A 21,156-nucleotide genomic window follows, 5' to 3' on the forward strand; every position below is an offset into this window, starting at 1 on the left:
AATTTGATACGCCCATGGGACATCCAGGGCACAGTGATAGTTTGGAATTGGCTCAGGTCTGAAATTGAAACAAAAGACTTTTAGAATCATTGTGCTGACCTTACTTTATGCCCATAAAACCTGGAGAAAATACTAGCTCCATGACAGAAAATTGAACCAGTTCCTCTTTAATGGTCTTGGGAAGATTCTGAACATTATCTGGCAAGATAAGGTACTGGACACTGAGGTCCTTTCTAGAACTGAACTACCAAGCATTCCAACTCTACTGCAAAGAGTATAACTCTAATGGGCTGGCCATGTGTTCCAGTGCCAAATGTACATTTGCCTAAAAGTCTGTTACACAGAAAACTCACACGAGGCAGGAGCTTACATAGTGGTCAGAAGAAGCGATACAAGGTCTCTTTGAAAAAGTCTCTTATTGATTAGAAGATATAGGAGATGCTGGCGTAGGATCATGCAACATGGCATGGCTGCATCAAAGAAGGTGCCGTGCTCTATGAATAAAGTACAATTGTGGGTGGCTCAAAAGGAACATAAGATGTGCACGCATCTTCCTCCCAAATGGTCGTACAGACTATTTGTGTCCAACCTGGGGGAGAACATCCTGAGCCCAGACTGGGATCATTGGCCATAGCTAGACACATTTTACTTTGACTTCAACATGTCATTTTGGTCCTCTTGGAGCACAAAGGACAAATCTTAACAACTAAAGGATGTGGGGAATATTTAGAGAAAGAAAAGTGTATTTATTAATGACCCAACCTTGAGCTCCTTGAAAGCAAGAATTGTCTTTTGCCTTTCTTACTACTCCTAGCAAGACCGCTGGGAGATCAGTGAATAGGCTTGGAATCAGAAAGATCTGAGTATAAATACAGCCTCAAACACTTCCTTGCTGAGTGATCCCAGGCAAGGCATATAACCTCTGTTTACTTGACAAAAAGATCCCTTAGATCTACTGGAGAAGGAAATAACAAACCACTCTATTATCTTTGCCAAGAAAACCTCATAGAAAGTTATGGTCTGTGACATCATAAAGAATTGGACATGGCTGAAACTCTGAACAGTAGCACTTGGCTACTTAGCACTTAGCACAGTGCCCAATACATAGTTGGTGCTTAATAAACACTTATTGACTGACCAACTTAGTTAAAAGAGTAATATTCCCTTGGCTGTCCCTCCTGCTGCTACTTTGTGTTGAGAAACCTGAATGAGATAGCCCCTTGTGTCCTTTCTGTACTCAGGTCACTAGGAAGTTAAGCCTTCTGAGCCAATTAAAGCGCCTGGAAAGCGCCTGGAAATTTTCAATACCTTTTAAGGAAAAATTAATCTAATCTACATGAGGTGAGACCTTCAGATCTTTTTACAATCACAAAAGGGAAGATATCTAGAAGATGTTTTAGTCATTTAAAAAAATTGTATCCAACTCTTTGTGACCCCATTTGGTGTTTTCTTGGCAAGGATACTAGAATAGTTTGCCATTTCCTTCTCCAGATCATTTTACAAATGGGAAACTAAGGCAAACAAGGTTAAGGGACTTGCCCAGGATCACACAGCTAGTAAGTGTCTGAGGTTAGATTTGCACCCAAGTTTTCCTGACTCCAGGCTAGTCTACCCACTGGGCCACCTAGTTGGTGATGGTTACTTGGAGATTAAGAACCACAGCTCAGGAGAGAGATGAAGACTAGATGTGTAGATTTGTAAGTCATCTGTATAGAAATGAAATCGGACACATGGAAGCTGATAAGATCACCAAGAGTAAAGACAGAGAAGAAAGCTGGGGGTATAGACATCATAATGGGAGCAGGGGAGAGATTTGGATGATGATACTGCAAAGGAAACTTAGAAGGGTCAAACAACTGGGAGAAAAACCATGTCAGAGCAGGAAGGAATGATCAATCAGTGTTGATATCTACAGAGAAGTCAATAAGGATGAGGACTGAAAAAATCCATTGGATTGAAGGTAATTGAAGTTCCATAGTAATTATCTTCCCAGTCATTCAAGAAATATTTATCAAACCCCTACTAGGTCCAAGGCAAACTACTTCTATTCCTACTCCTACTCCTACTACCACCACTACCCCCCCCACTACTACTATTACTATTACTACTACTACACTACTAGATAACATTTATATAGTGCTTACTATGTGCTAGCATTGTGCTAAGTGACAATTATTATATTATTGGCCTTCACAATAATTCCAAAAGGAAGATGCCATTATTACCTCTATTTTACAAATGAGGAAACTGAGGCCAGAAGACATTAAGTGATTTGCCCAGGTTACTCAGCTTGTAAGTCTCTGAACCAGAATTTGAACTCAGGATTTTCTGACCCCAGGCCAAACATTCTATCCCCTATTGCCACCTAGCTGCCTCTAAATGCTCTGTAAGAAACAAAGATCATAAGCAGGAAGCAATTACCATAACTTTGGTCAAAGGCACTTAAGGAAAACAGATAAATTAGGGGAGAAGAGTATCAGATTAATATAGGAAAAGGGATCCATCAATTCCTTCAGCCAGAAGGGACACTGGTTTGACAAACCAATAGCCTGGCAGGTCTAGATAAATTTTAAGAGGAAGGGGATTCAGGAGAGGAACAGAGAGAAAGAGAAGAAGAAAGTGCAGGACTTGGGTAGGAGCAAGAGTAAAAAGGGGGTGCATTGTGATGGAATTCCATTGCCTTCCCTTTTGTGTTCTTGCTATGAGGACATCCCCCTGAAGGGATCAGCTCAGGACCTTGAACTCAAGAGTCCTGGCAATAGTGATATTAGATAATGACACTAAAGAAGAAGCATTCATTTCTGTTTTGCCCTTGCACACTAAGGACCATGAGACTTTTCCATTCTACTTACAGCTGAAATCATCCTTGTATGTTGTTTCCTCCATTAGAAGGCAAACTCCTTAGAAAACTAATGCTTAGCTTAATGTTTTGCATATAGTTAGAGCTTAATAAATGCCTTATTCATTTATTCATTCATTTATAATGGAAAGTTTTTGTCCTTTATACCTTTAGTTTAATAAGGAAGCTACTCCCCCAATTCCTAAAGAATCTGGGTTAGAGGGAAAATGAATTAAAATAAATATGTAGATGTATTAAATGGTGATTGTAGTGACTGGGTTCTTTTAACATGCTAATTTAGAAGAGAGACATATTTGTAATACATAATTTTGCTGAAAGGAAAGACAAATTATGGGATATCATATACCTATCTCCAACTCTGCTCAGTTGCTCATAATATTAAACCACTAGTCTATGGCCAGAACCTGCCTCTCCCCAAGCCAGAAGATATAAATGTGTGTGTATCTTAATATATATATGTGTGTGTGTGTGTGTGTGTGTATACATAAAAAATACATACATATATATATATATATATATATATATATATATATATATAATGGATAGTCTCTTTAATAATGGTTTGGGGAAACAGCACAGGGCTGGGAGATTGGAGTCAGGGAATAATACCCTATGCATGGGATGATGAGTAAAAATCATTATTTATTAAGTATAAGCTATATACCAGGTCCTGTGCTAGGCTATGAATGATAAGGGAACATAATTGATACACAGTCCCTACCCTTAAATAGAGGGGGAAATATGCTCATGCTCAATGATAGACAGTTTAAGGCATATCTTTATTATACATTGCAGATATTGTGCTATTTTTTTTTTTAACAAACTGAAGTTATGTGGCAACCCTGAGTCTAGGAAATCTATTGGCGCTATTTTTCCAATAGCATATACTCACATCGTGTCTCTAGGTCACATTTTGGCAATTCTTTCAATATGTCAAATTTGACTGATTCCATCTCTTCTTTCCTCAGATCTCCCTATTCCCCTGAGACACAACAATATTGAAATTAGGCCAATTAATAACCCTACAGTGGTCTCTTAAGTATTCAAATGAAAGGAATAGTCAATCATTAAGGCAAAATTTGTCTAATTTGCCATAACCACCCCAACCTTCAGCAACCATCACCCTGATCTGTCAGAAGCTATCAAGGCAAGACTGTCCACTACAAAAAGTTTAAGACTCATTGAAAGTTAAGATAATGGTTAGCAAAAAAAATTTTTTTTAGCAATAAAGTGTTTTTTAATTCAGGTATGAAATTTTTTTAGGACGTGACACTATTGCACACAAAAGATTATACAGTATAGTATAAACATAACTTTTATATGCAATGGGAAACTGAAAAATTTATGTGACCCATTTTATTGTGATAGTAGTTTTCTTGCAGTGGTGAAGAATCAAACTGGCAATATCTTCAAGGTATGCCTGTAGAGGGTTTTAAGGCTGGCCAAATGAATGTTAAGGACGAGTAGGGGAAAGGGTGATGGGATTTGGAGTGCAGGACTTGGATCTGAGGCCAGCTCTGTTTCTTGATGATCTTCAGTAATATTGAATTCACCTCTTCAAGCCTCAGCTTTCTCATCTATAAAATGAATGGCTTGGATTAGATCAAGGCTTCTGAATGTAGGGTCAGTGAATTTGTTTTTTTTTTTATATTTTGATAAATATATATTACTATATAATTAGCTTTCTTTTGTAAGCTTTATGAGTTCTGTGTGTAATGGACCAAGACTGTGACTCATCCAGCAAAGCTTGTGTGGGAGTTTGGTGATTGCTGAAAGGCTGTTTCAGGACAGTGATTATAATATGAAGGCGATCATAAGACCTGAAAGAAAGACATAATAAAGTGTGAAAAATGTGCAGGAAATATTTGGAAATTGTTTTTTACTTTTTCCTTCATATGGGGCAAAAAGCACCTCAGCCAGTCAAACCTGCTATTTTCTAAAGCTCTTCCTGGCAACTATCCTAGGAAAGAAAGGGCTAAGATGACCTCTAGCAAAGTGATTTATTTATAGAATTTGCATATAAACCTTATTTTTCCTTATAGCACTTAATATTAAGGTTATTTGTATGGAGTTATTTTTTTCCCCTCTAGGAGAGACCTCAAGGCATAATAGCAGAGGGCTGGACCTTGAGTCTAGAAGACATAGATAAACACTCATAACTAGTGAGACCACTGGGAAGATCCAAATGAATAAGAAGGATTTCCTTCACTGATTGAATCACAGATGCTGCATCCTTTTTTTGGTTGTTGTTATTCACTCATTTCAGTCATGTATAACTTTTGGTGACCCCATTCGTGGTTTTCTTGGCAAAGATACTAGAGGTTTGCTGTCTCTTCCAGATTATTTTACAGATGGGGAAACTGAGGCAAACAGGTTTAAGTGAATTACCCAGAGTCACAAAGCTAGTAAGTGTCTGAGGCCAAATTTGCACTCAGAAAGATAAGTCTTTTTGACTCAAGACCCAGTAGTCTATCCACTCTCCTCTAGTAGCTGCTAGACCCCATAAAGGTATGGATCTGTATCTACTATCCAATGCAGTACATTGACTTAACAGCTTTCCAGTAAATATGTGTAGATTGAATGAATATTGTCATTAAGGAAGATCTCACAGAGTCAGTGGGTTCAGAATAAAGAATTAGAGATTGAAGAGTTGCAAGAGTTTTTTTGGAAGGAGGGAATGTATTCTGGATGAGGAATGTAGTATGCCAATTACAGAGCACTATAATATATAATATATATAATGTAATAGATATTACATAATATATAATGTTATTCCTAGTGACGATTTCACTAACAGAACCCTGAATGGAGTGTTCAACTCCTAGACAGGACACTTACTTTATTGTGTGACTCTTGAAGTATCTTCACCTGTCTAGCCACAATTTTTCTCATTTGCATAATGGGAATAATGATAGTTGTACTATCTCACTCACAAGGGTTTTTGCAAAAAAGATTATTTTGTTAACTATGAGATACTATATACACGAGCTGTATTTTGTATTAAAACACATTACATGTTTTTAATCAATCCATGTATTTGGTATATATATATGCTGATTGTTTTGTAATCTATCCATCAACAAACACTAAGCTATATAAAAGACCTTTTGCTACTCAACCAAGTGGGATACAGAAATGTATGCTAATGAAGCACATAAGCATCAATATAGTGTTAAAAAGATCATCAGTGCTTTGAAAGCTGGAAGGAACCTTAGAGATCACAAATAGGAAACCAAGGCCCAGAGAAGTAAGCAACAGTCAAAATTTGGGCCAGTGGTTTCTAATTCCACATCCAGTATGCTTTTAATTAGAAAAGACTGTCTCATGAAATCACCGAGCTTCAGATTTAAACTCAGGAATCACAATTCTGAGTCCAGGGCTAATGGGAAAAGATCAAACTAACTTGAGATGGAACCTTTCTTAATTGAGACTGAAACAGATTATGTCTCAGGGGTGGAATGCAGGAGGTTTGTAACAGCTACCTAGCAACCAAGAGAAGAAAGATTTCCATGCCCTAAATATTTGCCTACAACTATATTACTTGGTGTCCTGTGACCTGAGGCAAAGCCAATTCCTTTTTCTGATCCTAACTTATTTGTCTGCAAAATGGGACTGGCAGCTCTTGGAATGAATATGGAGATATCTAAGGAGGAAAAAATGAAGAATGAACCATTTTGCCCACAGAAAGTGGTTTCTTGAAGGGTCATGTTACTTGGTTTAGGAAGAAAATAAAGAGGTCTATATTCTGATATTACACTAAAACAAGTGGTTGAACAATGAAAAATTGACTAGCCAGTGAGTTACTGTTTTATGTTATATTCCAAATCCAGATTTCCTTTAAATTAAATTTTATTTTTTTAATGAACAAAAAAGCATTTTTCTCTCCTTGCTAACCTTATCTTCATTGGAAAAAGAAAAACAATCCTTAGTAATAAATATGCCCAGGCAAGCAAAAATCTTCTTACATTAACTATGTCTAAAAATATATTTCATTCTGCACCCTGAGACCATCATCTCTTTGTCAGGATGTGGGTAACAAGTTTCATCACTTGTCCTTAGAATCATATAGGTGACCATTGCATTAATTAGAGTTTTTCCAGCTTCCAAAATTGCCAAATCTAGTCTCACTGACTTATTTCTCAAGCAATGTGGTGTAGTGGAAAGAGCATTGAATTTGGAATGAGAGATCTTGGGGATGAATTTTGGCTCTGCTCCTTAACTTATCTGTGTGATTTTGGAAAAAGTTATTTAATTTCCCTCAGGCTTTCTTTCCTCTTCTAGAAATTAATTAGATTGGACTACATGGTTTCTATGATTCCCATCTAACTATAAAGGCTATAATTCCTAGAAAAATCATAAAAGTAGTCTCTATTTTTTGGACAGAAAGAGTAAAAGCCTGCTTTGACTTCCAAAGGAATTAAAGTCTAAGAGTGGAAATTAATTACTAAATGTGGAGGGTTATAAGACAAGGAGAGGTTGTCTCTCTCAAATCAAGCCATACTTGTTTTTTTTTTCATTATTATAGCTTTTTTATTGATGAAACATTTGCATGGGTAATTTTTCAATATTGATCCTTGCAAAAACTTCTGTTCCAACTTTTCCCCTCCTTCCCCACCTCCTTCCCTAGATGACAGGTAGTTCCATACATGTTAAATATATTAAAGTATATGTTAAATACAATATATGTGTACATATTTATACAGTTGTCTTGCTATACAAGAAAAATCAAATTTAGAAAGAAGGTAAAAATAACCTGGGAAGAAAAACAAAAATGCAAGCAAACAATAAGAGAAAGAGTGTAAATGCTATGTTGTGGTCCACATTCATTTCCCAGTGTTCTTTCTCTGGGTGTAGCTGCTTTTGTTCATTACTGATCAATTGAAATTGATTTGGATCCTCTCATTGTTGAAGAGAGCCATCAGAATTGATACTCATGTAGTATTGTTGTCGAGGTGTATAATGATCTCCTGGTTCTGCTCATTTAATTTAGCATTAGTTCATGTAAGTCTCTCCAGTCCTCTCTGTATTCATCCTGCTGGTCATTCCTTACAGAACAATAATATTCCATAATATTCATATACCACAATTTACCCAGCCATTCTCCAATTGATGGGCATCCATTCATTTTTCAGTTTCTGGCCACTACAAATAGGGCTGCCAAAACATTTTGGCACATACAGGTCCCTTTCCCTTCTTTAGTATCTCTTTAGGGTATAAGCCCAGTAGAAACACTGCTGGATCAAAGGGTATGCACAGTTTGATAACTTTTTGAGCACAGTTCCAAATTGCTCCTTAGAACAACTGGATCCATTCACAACTCCACCAACAATGCATCAGTGTCCCAGTTATCTCACATCCCCTCCAACATTCCGCATTATCTTTTCCTGTCATCTTAACCAATCTAACAAGTATGTAGTGGTATCTCAGAGTTGTATTAATTTGCATTTCTCTGATCAATAATGATTTAGAGCACTTTTTTCGTATGGATAGAAATAGTTTCAGTTTCATCATCTGAAAATTGTTCATATCCTTTGATCATTTTATCAATTGGAGAATGGCTTTATCAGAACCTTTAACTATAAAGATGTTTTCCCAGTTTATTGCTTCCCTTCTAATCTTGTCTACTTTAGTTTTGTTTGTACAAAAGCTTTTTAACTTGATATAATCAAAATTTTCTATTTTGTGATCAATAATGATCTCTGATTCTTCTTTGGTCACAAATTCCTTCCTCCTCCACAGGTCTGAGAGGTAAGCTATCCTATGTTCTTCTTTATTTATAGTCTCATTCTTTATGCCTATATCATGATCCCATTTTGATCTTATCTTGATATACCGTGTTAAGTGTGGGTCAATGCCTAGTTTCTGCCATACTAATTTCCAATTTTCCCAGTAGTTTCTGTCAAATAGTGCATTCTTATCCCAAAAGTTGGGGTCTTTGGGTTTGTCAAACACTAGATTGCTATAGTTATTGACTATTTTGTTCTGTGAACCTAACCTATTCCACTGATCAACTAGTCTATTTCTTAGCCAATACCAAATGGTTTTGATAACTGCTGCTTTATAATATAGTTTTAGATCAAGTACAGCTAGGCCACCTTCATTTGATTTTTTTCATTAGTTCCCTTGATATTCTTGATTTTTTGTTCTTCCAGATGAATTCTGTTGTTTTTTCTAGGTCATTAAAATAGTTTCTTGGGAGTCTGATTGGTTTAGCATTAAATAAACAGATTAGTTTAGATAGTATTGTCATATTATATTCGCTTGACCTATCCAAGAGCACTTAATATTTTTCCAATTGTTTAGATCTGACTTTATTTGTGTGAAAATTGCTTTGTAGTTTTGTTAATATAGTACCTGATGTTCTCTTAAATCAAGCCATACTTGTGATCATTCTGTTCCATCTCTCAATGGAGAAGCTAGCTCTAGATGGGGCATGTGTTTTGCTTAGAAAAGGGAATTTATTCCTATTTTACCCTTAATTCTCCTTCACCTACAGCCAAACTGAGCTTCTTGCTATTCTTCACAGGATACTTCATCTCTAATCTCCATGCTCTTGCATGGAATATGTTTCTGCCTTGCCTTTTTCCCTTTTAATCAATTTCTTTAAAGTTTAGTTTGTTTTAGCTTTTTAAAAAGATTTTTTTCTAATCACCCAGCTACTAGTACCTCCCCCATCCCTTCATTAACTTGTATATATCTATATATGCACATATTACCTCTCTTGATAGAAAAGTAAGCTCTTTGAGAGCAATAGGTGCTTAATAAATATTTGTCAAATTGAAAATAAATCAACAAAATCTCTCATCCTACATACATTCCTCACTAATTCCCCAGAAACTCTGAGTGTCTTCCCATATTCTTTTATAAAGACAAAGTAGGTCATCTTTTTCTTCAATTATTACCTACTCTTTAATTACATTAAATTACATTATTTACATTATATATACATTACCTTATAAAGTACATTATTTATATATTTTTATATATAAATGTATATAAATAACAATTAATTACATTAATTAATTATGCCTCAGTCAAACTGAGCTCCGAGAATGCCAAAACTTGAAAAAAACCAAAGTCTCTCACTGCATTGGGGACCATTCCCAGTCATCTTGTACTTCATAGTACACTGCTTGATGCACAGTAGATGCTTAATGAATGCTTGCAGATTGATTAATTGTGTAAGCTTGCTAGAGATGACTAACCCCATTTGACCTTCATCTCTGTCTTCCACCATTGGAATTATCAATTGTAGTTATTTGAGATTTTGTTTTGTTCCATTTCACTCAAAGGCAAAAACTAGTGGTTTTTATAGGCATATGGGATTTCCTCAAATAGACTAAAAGCTCCTTCAAGGCCGACACTGACATTCCCCTAAAGTGCCTCTCTCTTCAATACCTTGCATGTTGCTAGCCCTCAATGCATGCTTGAAGAATGAATAAATGCATAAGAAGGTTTAAAGATCTATTTTTATGAACCATGAAGGTGAAGAGGACCTCTGCCAGTTTCACTGTGCTCCTTTCCACCCTTCAGATGTCAGAGAACACACAGAGAACTGTTTGCTACAAAAGCAACAAATCACTTTGAATTTCCCTAAATGAAAGATAATGAGAGACATACACACATACACACACGCACACACACACACACACACACACACACACACACTCTACCAAATTCCACTGCTGCTTAGGTACAACTCATACAGAATAAGCTAAATTAGTAGGGAAGAATTCAGTGGAAAACACCACTGTTCATTTCTCTGAGATATCTATGTTTGTATTTATTGTGACATGGCTGAAGTTGCCACTCATTAGAGGACTAATGTTTTCATTATTTTTGTTAACATTTTAAATTCCTCATCCATGTATTATCATTACTACCTCTTTGATTCCTATTATCGATATTTATCCTGCCCCACTGAGGTGGTTTCTCAAATTGAGTTATTTAGCCATTATTATAGTTGGTACAGGATTCTTACTATCTCTTTTTTTTTTTTTTCACTGTGTCTCCATTGAATTTGCCTTTACAATTAGCCACTTATCTCCTTGCCCAGGTTAAGTAGCAGACTACCTACTTTATTTATTATTCTAAGGGGTATCTCTTAAGAGGAAAGGGGGACTAGTTGTTGTGCATCCTTCTTTCTCTTTTTTTTTTTTATCAGAATATATATATTTTTTAAATTTTTATTTAATGATTACTTTATATTGACAACATTATCCCTTGCACTCGTTTTTTTTCCGATTTTTTTTCCCCTCCCTCCCTCCACCCCCTCCCCTAGATGGCAAGCAGTCCTTTATATGTTGGATATGTTGCAGTATATCCTAGATACAATATATGTTTGCAGAACCGAACAGTTCTCTTGTTGCATGGGGAGAATTGTGCATCCTTCTTTCTCAAAGAGGACCAATGACATCATAAAGTGATGTCAAGTGAATTGAATTTAAGTGAGGCAGAACTGTGCAAAGTCATAAGCTTCACTTTCTCCCCCCAAATCATTGTAGTTCAATGGCAAAACATAAGTAAAGTTGACTGGGAATGGCCCCCGATGCAGTGAGACATCTTGGTTTTTTTAATTTACAATCTTTCTCCAGGCTCAGTTTGACTGAGGCAATGTCTATTCAGTAATTAAAGACTAGATAATAATTGAAGAAAAAGATGACCTAGTTTGTCTTTATAAAAGAATCAGTCTGGGAGGAGAGGACACTCAGAGTTTCTGGGGAATTAATGAGGAATGTATATAGGATGAGAGATTTTCTTGATTTATTTTCAATTTGACAAATATTTATTAAGCACCTATTAAATACATAACACCAGAGGAGATTGAGAATACAAAAACAAACAAACAAACAAATAAAACCAAACAAAAAACAAAATAAAAAACAGAGGAAACGGTCCTAGTTTTCAAGGAGTTTATATTCTACTGGTTGATATAACATAGTAATAACAGGCAATTTTGAGAGCAGAGGAGAGAAAGCTAGCCTACTAAAACCCCAAGATATGAGATGGAATCAGGGAAGATTTTAGGAAGGTCGTGACATCTAAATTGAAATATTAAGTACTGTGAAGGGTTAAAATGAGGAAGAAATATATTCTATCTGGTTCAGTCTGTACTAATGTACAAATATGGAAGATGGGATGTAGAGTTCTGGAAACAGCTAGTAGACTAGACATTAGCTGTGTGACCCTGGGCAAGTCACTTAACCTTATTTGCCTCAATTTATCTGTAAAATGAGCTAGAGAAGGAAATTGCCACTCCAGTATCTTTGCCAAGAAAACTCCAACTGAGGGCAGAACTGAAAATGATTAAAGAAAAGTTTTTATTGGAAGACAGAAAGTGTGAAGGGGTCCAATATGAAATAATTCTGGAAAGAAAGGGTGGAACTAGAATGGAATAGAATTTAAATGACAGGTTGAAGAATTCAATTTTTCTTCTGAAGACATCAAGATTTTTGAATAGAAGACTGAAATGGTTAAAGGAAGGGTGTTAAGAAGATTCTTTTGCCCACTGGGTAGAAAACAGATTGGAGAGGGGAGAAGCAAAAGGGAGTTAGATCAATGAAAGAATCTATTTTCAATAGTTCCTATGAAAAACAGTGAAGGTCTAACTTCAGGTTATACTAGTGGTGATAATATTAATATTTCTATAGCATTTTAAGTTTTGCAAATCACTTTATAAATATTGTCTCATTTGATCTTCATATTACCCTGAAAGGTAGGTGCTATTATTATCCTCATTTTACATATGAGGAAATTGAGGTGAAGAGCAGTGAAGTTACTTGTCCAAATGCTCAGTTAGTAAATGTCAGAGGTTGGACTTGAATGCAGGTTTTTTTTGACTCCAACTCTAGCACTCTATCCAACTTTGAGAGAGGCAGTAGAGGCAAAATTGAAGAAACTTAGAAATTGCTTGAATATGAGGCATATGAAAGAGGGGAAAAGTCAAGGATGACTGTGTTTTCATGAACCTAGGCAACTAGGAAGATCATAATTCCTTAAACAGAAATAGGGAAATTTGGAAGGAGAATGGATTTGCAAGGGTGAAGACAATGGATACTAGGTCTTCCTGTTTTGTTGTTGTTGTTGTTGTTGTTTTTCTTTTAGTTAATAACTAGGTTGAAGTTCCTGGAATCAGAAGTGATTAGATAAGCTGATTGTAGTATTGACTTAACCATCTGCTTTTTAAATAGCCAATTATGACAACTTAAAGACATCTATAGAATATAGAAACAAAATCTATTCTCTGAACAACAGCATCTAGCACATTTACATAATATTTTACAACCATTATCACATTTTATCCTGCAAACCAGAGCTTCTTAAACTTTTTTCATTGATGACCTCTTTTCAGCTAAGAAATTTTTAAGTGACTTCTGGTACATAGTTATATAAAATAAATATACCAATCAAACATTTGTTGATAATAAATCATAAATTTATCTTAAAACAATTCTTTGGCATACATGTAACTTTACCATTTATTAAAGACAAAAGCAAATTTGCATACCTAATAAGGTGGATGTGTTTGTTTATTTTTACACAAAGAATTAAATCTTGTCAGAATATTTGATACCTTTTACTGCTGCCAAATTTTCATAATCCCCACATCAGTCTTAACCCACAGTTTAATAAACTTTGCTTTAAACCACCTATTAAGGGAGGCACTATTATCATCCCCACCTTATAGATGAAACTAAGGATGGAGGTTAGACTTAAGCAGTGTCAAGAGCTAGTAAAGATCTGAGGCAAGATTTGAATTCAGGTCTTTCTGATTCTCAGATTCAGTGCTCTATCCCCTGACATATCTCGCTACCTTTAAAATAAGCCTTAGTGTCTATGACTATATATCTATATACATTATTATTTTTTTTTATTTTTTAAGTGTCCTCTGGGAAGATGGAACCCAGGTCAATGTATCACAGAAAACTATGATATTATAAAATTTACTGGATTCAAATCCCAATAAGAAAATGAGATTAAATCATTTCAGATTCAAAAATTGGACTTTTTTTTTTTTGAGCATTCTCCCTAATTTTCACCAAAGGACCAAACCCAATTCAATTCAGAAAGGCTTTATTAAAAGGTGAAAATGAAAACAGGCCCTATCTTCAAAGAACACTAAGTACAAAGATAAACAAATACAAAACAAAAACAAAAACAAAAACATAGTAATGTGGAATGGATAAGTAGTAATAACTACAATTCTGAAAAGGTCCAGAGTGGAAAATCCAAAGGAGCTGAACCTTGAACCCAGCTATGGCTTGAGGTCCAAGTGAGGAGGTAGAACCTTCTAGGCTTTGCAAATAACTCCAGAAGCAGAAGATAAAACTGTATGTGAAGAACAGTAGATGGGCCAGTTTGGCTGAAACTGGAGGACAGGAGGGGGAGGAATGAGAAATCAGTGAAGAGAGGCTGGAGCTAGATAGTAAAGACCAAAGTGCCTTTAAGGGCCAAACAAGGGACTTTGCATTTTATCATTCATTCATTCTGTAGGTGTATACTATGTGCCCAGTACTGAATGAGATGTTGCAGAGTCAAAGACAAAAAAGGAAATAATTTTTGTCTTTGAGAAGTTTATATTCTTTGGGGTAGTAAGAGAAAATGAGAATTGTAAATTCAAAATACAAAGTACTTTTAAGAGGAAGGTCCCAGCAATTGGAGGGAATTGACTCAAATCCCACTTTCAATAGGAAGCTTTCCCCAACCTCCTTAATTCCAGTGCTTTCCCTTGGTTATTTCCTATTAATCTCATATATAACTTATTTTGTATATATTTGTTTGAAGATTGTCTCATCCATTTGATCCTAAGCCCCTTCACAGCAGAAACTATTTTCTGCCTCTTTATATTCCCTGAGCTAAATATGGTACCTGGCACATAGTAGGCACTTAATAAATGCCTTTTGATTGATTGGATCAGAATAAACTTCTTGGAGGATAAGCTTTACAAAGGCACGGAAGCTGGCAGATGGGATAGTGTATAAGGGGAACGAACAATAAATAGGCCAGTTTGACTGGAATGTACATAAAGGGCAGTAATGGCAAATCAATCTGGAAAAGTAGGTGAGATCCAGAAATTAAAACTTTAAATATATTTCATCACGAAAGCAATAGGTTGGAACAAAGATATGGGCAGATCTATGCTTCTGAACTATCAATTTGGCATTTGGGATGAATTTGAGAGAGGAAAGATGCTGGGAGGCTAATTAAACAGTCCAGTTGAGTAGTGATGAAGAAAGCCTGTAAGAGGGGTGGTGGCCATATTCTAGAGGCCAGAGGGAGCCATACTGAAACTTCTCCATGGCAGAAGTGACCAGTTTAGGCTGCTGTCAAAAGATGATGGCTCTTCCCCCTCCCCCACCCCCCCCCAGCCCTAACTAGAGGAGGTCCTCAAGCTAAGACTGAATAATCATTGATTCTGGAAGTAGTAGGAGATGTAGGGAATTTTTCTTCAGATACATACATTAAATTAGATGGTCTCATATCCTTTTCATTAATGAAAAAGATCAGTTTTTAAAGTTTGGAATTAGGGGTTCCCTCATCATCTGGGCTCTATTTCACAAATCTTCTATGGGTAGGCATTTCCCATATTCCTCCACAGGTAAATCTCAAAATAATCATGCCTAGTTTTCTTCATCTTCAAATGACTCCTCCATTTAACATTTTAATTGTTATTTCTCTTTCCCCCTTCAATTATCTAGAAAATCATTTTACTCTCAGACTCTCTCATTTTTCTTTTCTCTCAGAATAGTAAAACTAATCTTTATTCCTATGTTTCTTTCCAGCCTCAGCAGAATTGCACTATCTCTTTTCCCTGGATAACATCTTTTCACCCTCAAGCAAGTTGGTTCTTTAGGCCTACCTGAGTCAGATTTAGAGAGAAAACACAAAATATGGGGGCCACAAGTAAGCCAGTATTCTTTTGTCAGCCAGTGAATCAAATCTTTCCCCTTTTATCATAAAGGATCTATGAATTTCAATAACAGCAAATATTGATCAAAGAAGCCTACTTGGGGTAAAACATACATCAACCTTTTATAAATAGAAGGCCTGGGGGCTGGGAAACAAAATAAAAATCTTTTAAATTCTGGTTAATTTTTGAAATTATAGAGCATCAAAGTGAAAAAAAGTTTAGGTGTTAAAATGAAAACCTCCAGAAAGTAGAAACTTGAGTTATCAGTCCTTTACATCTTTGCAGAATGATTTAGGGAAAGAATCATATGGTCAGGGAGCAGTTCTCTAGATTTTTATAACTGAAAGAGACATCTAAGGTCATCTGATCCAATCTCTTTATGAATGAGCTACTTAAAGTGAAGAAACTCTCAAAGTCCCACAGATGGTAACTGAATTAGAATTCAAGCCCGTTTCCTCTGGATTCAAATTCAATACTTTTCTATCTCACCATAGTATTTCTGGGGTATTAAGAGTGGTATCAGAAGTTGGGGAAGGTCTAGGGAGCATAGGGGAGACAAGTACCTACATTACATTTTTTTCATCCTGAGACCAAATGGCTGATAAATTCTATGATTTGTGGCTGATTTGTGTTGAACAGGAGGCAATAGCTGAAGAAGGTCACATTTGGTCAATTCCTAGAGATTTAAGATTGGTACTTTAGGAAGTATCAGAATTTCACCAGGACAAGAGGAAGAATGTAGTCTCAGAAAACTCTAAGTGCTAATGCCTGAGCCTGGTTAATTAATTCTCTCATTTTTAGAGCTTCCACCTTAGAATCCCACCAGCTGACTGGTAACTGAGTGCATGCAAAACCCCCAGTGAAATAGCTAAATCTACTGACTGGCTCCAGAAAGCAGAACATGTTTCAGCTTCTTATGCCATTAGTCTTTCAGCCATCCCCAAAAGTCCTATCATCTATGCCTGTCAGCACATGAATTCCTCCCCACTTTTTCTACTTCCCAGAACAAATTCTCTTCTCTAATCACAATTCACTTAGTTTCTTCCCACTTTAGAAAGTTTCTTGAGGGCAGGGCCTAGGTTTTTTTTTTTTTTTTTTTTTTTTTTTTTTTTTTTTTTTTTTTTTAAGGTATATTTACAGGGCTTAACTTTATAAACTAGTTTCCTCCTACTCTTTCCATCTTAACACCTTACTTCCCATTCCACATACTCTGAGATCCAATCATTGGCCTCATTAGAACAAGTGATACTCCCATCTTCTGATTCAGTCATTCTCACAGGCTGTGCCCTGGAAATGCTCTCCTCCTTTACTGGTCTCGTTTGGCTTCCTTCAAATTCCAGGTACAATCTCGCCTTTTAGAAGAAATTTCTCCCAATCTTCCTTAAAGCTTCAGAGACTAGTTGGTTTGCAAATTGTCATTTGCATTAGATTATGAACTCCTAGAGAACATTAGGTATCCCCAATGCTTACAAAGTGCCTGATACATGGTAAATGCTCAATAAATGCTTTTTAAACTTTTTATTTTATTTCCCAATTTATTTGGGAAGCAAAAGTTTCAAGACTTTCATCAAAAACCTACTTTGTACCTGTATTGCCTGGGCAATGCCACTCATACAGACTTTCTCTAAACCTTTATTTTTGAAAAGTTCCCAGATTCTACAAGACTTAGTGAACTCACCTTGAACTCTGGTCTCTGGGGAACACATTTGTAGGGTTGGTCCTTGATTTTCTAACAGGCTCAATGAATGGGAGTGATTAGAGTGAAGGAAGGAGTGTTACAGTTAATTACTTTCTTTAAATAGAACATTTTTATTGTTTTAACACTTATTGATAATCTTTTCAAAATGAATCTAAGTTTAATAATAGGGAGAGGGTCTGGCTCCTTGATTACACTTGAAGAATGCTAAGTTGTTTCCTGTTCCCTCTATCCATCGTAAGCCTGAAATTCCACCATCAGAGATTTATGTCTTTCATTCTGAAAGTTTCTGGGGCTTCTTAGATGCCCCTTTCCCAGAATCAGTTATCTTTCCCCTTTAGCTACTACAAAAGTTCCTTAAGAGCATTATATACCCACATTTCTATGAGAGAATTTACTGTCATTTGAGGGGTAGCTGAGAGGCAGAGACTAGAGAATCTCAAGGACTGGCAACTGCTTCAGGACATAACTCATCAAAAATTGGGGCAAGAACTAGGAGTGACACTTCAAATGATCATCTCTGTGCATATAACATTCAAATCAATATTATATACTCCTCATTTCTCTCCTGAGTTCCAATTCCTGATCATCTACTGCCTACTGGACATCTCCACATGGATGTCTCTTAAGCATCTCCACAATACAATTCATTATGTCTTTCTCCTTTTAAAAAACAAAAACAAATCAAACCCCAAAACAAAAAAAAAAAACCTAACAAACCACCTCGCTTCATAACTTTCCAGTTATGAATCGAATTTCCAATTACCCATGTTCTCAGTGAGTCAATTAAAATTAAAAATGTGTCGTAAGAACTGATTGTTAAATTATGTACTAGCACAACCCCTGTTCTGTGCTTCAGAGTGTGTGATTATATCTGCAGTAAGGTAGCGCAGTGGATAGAGTGCCTGCCTTGGTGTCAAGAAGATCTCAGTTCAAATCCTACTTCAGATACTAGCTGTATGAACCTGGGCAAGTCACTTATTGTCTCAATTTCCTCATCTATAAAATGAGCTGGAAACCACTTCAGTATCTTTGCCAAGAAAACCCCAAGCGGGGTCATGAAGAGTTGGATACAATTGAAAAATTATGAAATAATAGCAAATATCCAAGTTTATCAAATAATGAACTATATTATAACAGCATTCTATCATGCCTTTCTATATAAATATACTTACACACATACAATGCTTATAGCACAGTGATAAAGTAGACATCACAAGTCCCATTTCATATAAGGGAGTTAGTATGTTACATGTTAATTGTACAGTAAGTAGAAATACAATCACAAGTATGACCCAAGACTTTTGACTACTAGTTAGAATAACTAGGTTCTAATCCTTACTTACCCCTAGCTCTGTGATATCTTGGGCTAAGTAACTCATCATTCATTCAGATTCAGATAGTGTTGGATTTAGCTAATCTCTAAAGAGTCCCTTCCAACTTTGAAGCTTTTCTATTGTTTTTGCATTAGGATCCTTTCTTGCAAAAGCTATTGGAGTCTTCTGCCTAACAGATGCAGTGTCCAAACCCAGGGCAGAAAACCTGCTTAGGACCACTCACCTTTACTGTATTGAGATGGGAGGAAATAAGGGACTTGGGGATAGGACTGTTCCATTCAATTCAATTGTCTCATTCTCTTCAATTCAACCAGTTTTGAGCAAAAATGATTTCTTGGGAAAAATGCAAAGATAAACTGAAATAGGCTTCTGTTCCTAAGGAGTTTTATGTTTTAGCAAACTGGAGTATATGGAGGAACTGCTTTATTGAGAACATTTCCTTAATCCAAACAGTATATAATAATATAACAATGAAGTCAATTTCTAGATGCCACAGATGACAATCTTTCTATATATTCAGCCTTCCTGAGGCCCTTAGGCTAATTATTCAGTAATCTGTAGCAGCAGACATAAATTTCTCTGTACTAGTTTGGTCCTGGGATGCCAGACAAGCCTATGCTCGGCCTTAATGCATAAATTTTTGGTTTGGATGTTGTAACTTTATTGGTCAGGGGAATTCCCACTGTAGAAAAACAGCCAGTTGTTTCTAAAGAGCAGATCTTACTCAGCAGGCTGATTGCAGAAAGGCCTGGAGAGACTTACATGAACTGATGCTGAGAGAAGTGAGCAGAACCAGATCATTATACACAGCAACAAGAAGATTATGTGATGATCAACTGTGATAGGTTTGGCACTTGGAACAATGAAATGATTCAGGCAAATTCCAATGGACTGTGATAAAGGAAGCCATCCACATCCAGAAAGTGGACTATGGGGAGTGAGTGTGAATCACAACATAGTATTTTCATGTTTTTGTTGTTTCCTTGTTTGTTTTTTTCTTTCTCATTCCTCCTACCCCCTTGGATCTGATTTTTTGATGATATTTGTGGAAATATGTTTAGAAGAACTGTACATGTTTAATCTATATTGGATTACTTGCTGTCTAGGAGAGGGAGAAGGTAGGGAAGGGAGAAAACTTTGGAACACAACCCTTTGGAAGGGTGAATGTTGAAAGCTGTCTGCATATATTTTGAAAAATAAAACACTATTATAAAAGAGCAGATCTTAACATCTTATCCCCTATATTCCCCTATATTCCTATATCCCAACTCTAACAACTCTTGAGAAAAAATATAAATTGTTCTGATCAGCACATAAAGGTCTAAACAATCTAATTTTTTCCAATGTTTTTTCAATTTCCTTCTTTTCCCACATTATTGTTTACAAGCTTGGTGTTGCTTCATGCTTGGAAGGCTCTTTTTTTAACCTTTTCTTTTTTGAATCCTTGATACACAGCAAAACTGAAACCTGCAGGAAATCTTTCCTGAACACCCTAGACTCTAGTGTCTTCCCATTGAAGTTATCTTGTATCTCTTTTGCATGTATCACATTTTTATGAACACATGTTAATGTTATTTCCTTCCACAGAGGCAAACTCCTTGAGGCTGGGCCCTTATCCTTTACATACCCAGGACTTCCCAGGCGCTTAGGAAATGACTGTTATTTATTAGATGATCAGATTTGCAAGTGGTCCATAATTTTGTAATTGAAGCTGGGCTTCTGAAGCCCATGGTCACTTAGTAAGCGGCAATACTTGAATCCTGGTCTTCCTGATTCTAAGGCCTCCAGGCTTTGTACCGCTGTTGTCATGGCATATTGGACAATACTTGTAGGTTTTACAAGTAACATAACACTATTTTGGGGAGGGGTGTGTGTGTCAAATTTGCGCTTCTAGTGGATAGAGGATGAGGTTGGGAGTCAAGAAGATGGGGTGAGATTTAGAATCCTGTTCCTTCCTGAGTGACCCTGGCTGGACAGCCCCTCAGGATCTCAGAGGGCTGATTAGCGGCCTTGGTTCCCTTGCAACCCTATGACCCTATCTATATGGGCAGCTTTAATTTCTGCGTATGTACACGTCTCCGCTGGAGAGGAGGGGCTCTCCGAGGCGAGACTGGTGACTGAAGAAGATACTTGTTGCTTGCTTATTTCGTTTCGGGGGCGGAAGGAGGGCGGCCGGAGGGAACGCTGGGTGCAAGGCCTTGCCCCCACACCTCCGTGACTTCCCCGCCAAAGCCGCCCTGCCCAGTCTCCAGTTGCTGCCCCCACTACCAAGCCACGCTGTTCCCACAATAGATTAGATAATAGAGATCCCCAGTCGCTTCACATTCCACAACGCGGCGTATCACGGAGCGCG

The 21,156-nt window shown here is 36.6% G+C and overlaps 1 protein-coding gene across 1 annotated transcript in view; it reads left to right on the plus strand.

Annotated features, from left to right (window-relative positions):
• Nucleotides 1-1,882: 1,882 nt before the first annotated feature.
• Nucleotides 1,883-21,156, plus strand: part of PRRC2B (proline rich coiled-coil 2B) — a 132,693-nt gene continuing 113,419 nt past the window's right edge. The window contains exon 1 of the mRNA XM_051980207.1: nucleotides 1,883-1,960. The gene's annotated coding sequence lies outside the window, so the exon portion shown is untranslated. The remainder of the gene's footprint in view (nucleotides 1,961-21,156) is intronic.

The sequence above is a fragment of the Antechinus flavipes genome, chromosome 2, assembly GCF_016432865.1.
Source record: "Antechinus flavipes isolate AdamAnt ecotype Samford, QLD, Australia chromosome 2, AdamAnt_v2, whole genome shotgun sequence".
In the NCBI taxonomy this organism is placed as follows: domain Eukaryota; kingdom Metazoa; phylum Chordata; class Mammalia; order Dasyuromorphia; family Dasyuridae; genus Antechinus; species Antechinus flavipes.